Raw genomic sequence first — 4854 nt, forward strand, 5'->3', positions numbered from 1 at the left:
GCTCTGTGTGACTTAGGGTCAAGTGTAAACCTCATGCCTCTCTCTGTAATGGAGAAGCTAAGGATCTTTGAGGTACAAGCTGCAAGAATCTCACTAGAGATGGCAGATAACTCAAGAAAACAAGCTTATGGACTTGTAGAGGATGTCTTGGTGAAGATTGAAGACCATTACATCCCTACTGATTTCATAGTCCTAGAGACTGGGAAGTGCATGGATGAATCCATCATCCTTGGCAGACCCTTCCTAGCCACAGCAAAGGCTGTGATTGATGTTGATGGAGGAGAACTGATCATTCAAGTGAATGAAGAATCCTTTGTGTTTAAGGCTCAAGGATACCCCTCTGTCATCATGGAAAGGAAGCATGAAGAGATTCTCTCAAATCAGAGTCAAACAGAGCCCCTACAGTCAAACTCTAAGTTTGGTGTTGGGAGGCCATAACCAAACTCTAAGTTTGGTGTTGAACCCCCACATTCAAACTCTAAGTTTGGTGTTGGGAGGTTCCAACATTGCTCTGAGTATCTGTGAGGCTCCATGAGAGCCCTCTGTCAAGCTACCGACATTAAAGAAGCGCTTGTTGGGAGGCAACCCAATGTTATATTTTATCTATTTTCCTTTGTTATTTTATGTTTTTTGTAGGTTGATGATCATAAGGAGACACAAAATCAATTGAAGAAGCAAAAACAGAATGAAAAACAGGAAGAAAAATAGCACACCCTGGAGGAAGAACCCACTGGCGTTTAAACGCCAGTGAGGCTAGCAGTTGGGCGTTTAACGCCCAGTCTGGCACCATTCTGGGCGTTTAACGCCAGAAAGGGGCACCAGACTGGCGTTAAACGCCAGAAAAGGGCAAGAACCTGGCGTTAAACGCCAGGAATGGGCATCAGCCCGGCGTTTAACGCCAGAAATGGCTCAAAACGTGATTTTGAATGCCACTTGGTGCAGGGATGACTTTTCCTTGACACCTCAGGATCTGTGGACCCCACAGGATCCCCAACTACCCCACCACCCTCTCTCTTCTTCTTCACCGATTCCCCAATCACTTCAAACCACTTAACCTCCCAAACCCACCCTTACATGACCGAACCCTACCCCTCTCTTCACCTACCTCACCATTCATAATCAAACCACTTCTTCCCCCCTTTTGGCCGAACCATAAGTCACCTCCATCTCCTCCTTCTACTCTCTTCTTTCTTCTTTTGCTCGAGGACGAGCAAACCTTTTAAGTTTGGTGTGGTAAAAGCGTTGCTTTTTGTTTTTCCATAACCATTTATGGCATCCAAGGCCGGAGAAACCTCTAGAAAGAGGAAAGAAAAGGCAAAAGCTTCTACCTCCGAGTCATGAAAGATGGAGAGATTCATCTCAAGGGATGCACTTTCCTCCACAAAACTATTGGGAGCAAATCAACACCTCCCTAGGAGAATTGAGTTCCAACATGGGACAACTAAGGGTGGAGCACCAAGAACACTCCATCCTCCTCCATGAAATTAGAGAAGATCAAAGAATCATGAGAGAGGAGCAACAAAGACAAGGAAGAGACATTGAGGAGCTCAAGCACTCCATAAGACCTTCAAGAGGAAGAACAAGCCGCCATCACTAAGGTGGACCCGTTCTTTAATCTCCTTGTTCTTTGCTTTTCTGTTTTTCGAAAATTATGCTTTATGTTTATCCATGTTTGTGTCTTATGATCATTAGTGTCTTAGTGTCTATGCCTTAAAGCTATGAATATCAATCCATCACCTTTCTTAAATGAAAACTGTTTTTATTACAAAAGAACAAGAAGTACAGGATTTCAAATTCATCTTTAAAACTAGCTTAATTAGTTTGATGTGGTGACAATACTTTTTGTTTTCTGAATGTATGCTTGAACAGTGCATATGTCTTTGAATTTGTTGTTCATGAATGTTAAAATTGTTGGCTCTTGAAAGAATGATGAAAAAGGAGACATGTTACTGAGGATCTGAAAAAAAAAAACCGAAAAAGGGGAGAAAAAGAAAAAGAAAGAAAAAGAAAGAAATAAAGTTGTGATCCAATGCAAAAAGAGTGTGCTTAAGAACCCTGGACACCTCTAATTGGGGACTCTAGCAAAGCTGAGTCACAATCTGAAAAGGTTCACCCAATTATGTGTCTGTGGCATGTATGTATCCGGTGGTAATATTGGAAGACAGAGTGCTTTGGGCCACGGCCAAGACTCAATAAGTAGCTGTGTTCAAGAATCATCATACTTAACTAGGAGAATCAATAACACTATCTGGATTCTGAGTTCCTAAAGAAGCCAATCATTCTGAATTTCAAAGGATAAAGTGAGATGCCAAAACTGTTCGGAAGCAAAAAGCTGCTAGTCCCGCTCATCTAATTTGGAGCTAAGTTTCATTGATAATTTGGAGTCTATAGTATATTCTCTTCTTTTTATCTTATTTGATTTTCAGTTGCTTGGGGACAAGCAACAATTTAAGTTTGGTGTTGTGATGAGCGGATAATTTGTACGCTTTTTGGCATTGTTTTTAGTATGTTTTTAGTATGATCTAGTTAGTTTTTAGTATATTTTTATTAGTTTTTAGTTAAAATTCACTTTTCTGGACTTTACTATGAGTTTGTGTGTTTTTCTGTGATTTCAGGTATTTTCTGGCTGAAATTGAGGGACCTGAGCAAAAATCTGATTCAGAGACTGAAAAGGACTGCAGATGCTGTTGGATTCTGACCTCCCTGCACTCGAAGTGGATTTTCTGGAGCTACAGAAGCCCAATTGGCGCTCTCTCAACGGCGTTGGAAACTAGACATCCTGGGCTTTCCAGCAATATATGATAGTCCATACTTTGCCCAAGATTTGATGGCCCAAACCGGCGTTCAAAGTCACCCTCAGAAATCCCAGCGTTAAACGCCGGAACTGGCACCTAAATGGGAGTTAAACGCCCAAACTGGCATAAAAGCTGGCGTTTAACTCCAAGAAGAGTCTCTACACGAAAATGCTTTATTGCTCAGCCCAAGCACACACCAAGTGGGCCCGGAAGTGGATTTTTATGTCATTTACTCATCTCTGTACACCCTAGGCAACTAGTTTTCTATAAGTAGGACCTTTTACTGTTGTATTTTCATCTTTGGACATCTAGTTCTTAGATCAGATCTTGGTTCTTCTGGTTCCCTCTCTGGGGCCGAAACCAATGATCACTCTTGTTCTTATGTATTTTCAACGGTGGAGTTTCTACACACCATAGATTAAGGTGTGGAGCTCTGCTGTACCTCGAGTATTAATGCAATTACTATTGTTCTTCTATTCAATTCCGCTTGTTCTTTGTCCAAGATATCACTTGTTCTTCAACTTGATGAATGTGATGATCCGTGACACTCATCATCATTCTCACTTATGAACAAAGTGACTGACAACCACTCTTGTTCTACAAGCATACGAGGCTCTAGTGAATATCTCTTGGATTCTTTAACCGGAATCTTCGTGGTATAGGCGAGAACTGATGGCGGCATTCAAGAGAATCCGGAAGGTCTAACCTTGTCTGTGGTATTCTGAGTAGGATTCAATGATTGAATGACTGTGACGTGCTTCAAACTCCTAGCAGGCGGGGCGTTAGTGACAGACGCAAAAGAATCGCTGGATTCTATTCCGACCTGACCGAGAACCGACAGCTGATTAGCCATATGCTGTGACAGAGCATAGGAACATTTTCACTGAGAGGATGGGAGGTAGCCACTGACAACGGTGAAACCCTTGCATAAGCTTGCCATGGAAAGGAGTAAGAAGGATTGGATGAAGACAGTAGGAAAGCAGAGAGACGGAAGGGAAGGCATCTTCATACGCTTATCTGAAGCTCTCACCAATGATATACATAAGTATCTCTATCTTTATCTTTATGTTTTATTCATTATCTATACCCATTTGAGTCTGCCTGACTAAGATTTACAAGGTGACCATAGCTTGCTTCATACCAACAATCTCCGTGGGATCGACCCTTACTCACGTAAGGTATTACTTGGACGACCCAGTGCACTTACTGGTTAGTTGTGCAAAGTTGTGTAGTGAATCACAATTTCGCGCACCATGAAGGTAAATGTATTAAAACACAAGTAATAATACATATAGAGATAAATATATATAAGTTACTAATATAAATGACATTAGTAACATAATAATTATAAAAAATAAAAATATATGATGAAGCATTAGTAACTCTAAGTTCATCAAAAAATACTGATATTTACTCATACAGGCAGATTTTGAACTTGAAATATTAATTACCCAAATTAAATTATAAAATGTTCATTATTAATAGATTACTAAAATTATAATTTTAGTTATGTAAAATATATTATTATAGCAAATTATATAATAATCTTGATTAATCCAAACCCAAATAATGATAATAATTATAAAAATTAATTTAATTTTGCCTATTAAAATAGTTTTTAATAAATAGTTCACACTAATAGAATAAACCATAATTTATTTAAACTTCAATAATCATAAAATTAATGTAGTTACTTTTAATGATATAGTCCTCTAAAGATAATAAGTTCAGGTTAATAAAATAAATCGTAAATAATCTATAATAAAAGTTTCAAAAATACGGGTTGTTATAGAAAAAATCTCAATTCATCCTATCGTATCTTTTTTTGAAACCTATCTTAATAGCCATGAACTGTTTTCTCCCCTTCATTCTCTTCATAGTGTGAATATGCTCCTTTACCATGATAATATTGTCCTGTATTTTCTTTCCTGGTATTAAACTAGATTGATGCGCCGCTATTCTATCATTCAAGTATGGCTTTATCCTTTCAACAATTACTTTAGTTATGACCTTATAGCACACATTACAGAGTGTTATAGGCCTGAACTTGTTAATAAGC

This window comes from Arachis stenosperma, chromosome 10, assembly GCF_014773155.1.
Source record: "Arachis stenosperma cultivar V10309 chromosome 10, arast.V10309.gnm1.PFL2, whole genome shotgun sequence".
NCBI lineage: Eukaryota > Viridiplantae > Streptophyta > Magnoliopsida > Fabales > Fabaceae > Arachis > Arachis stenosperma.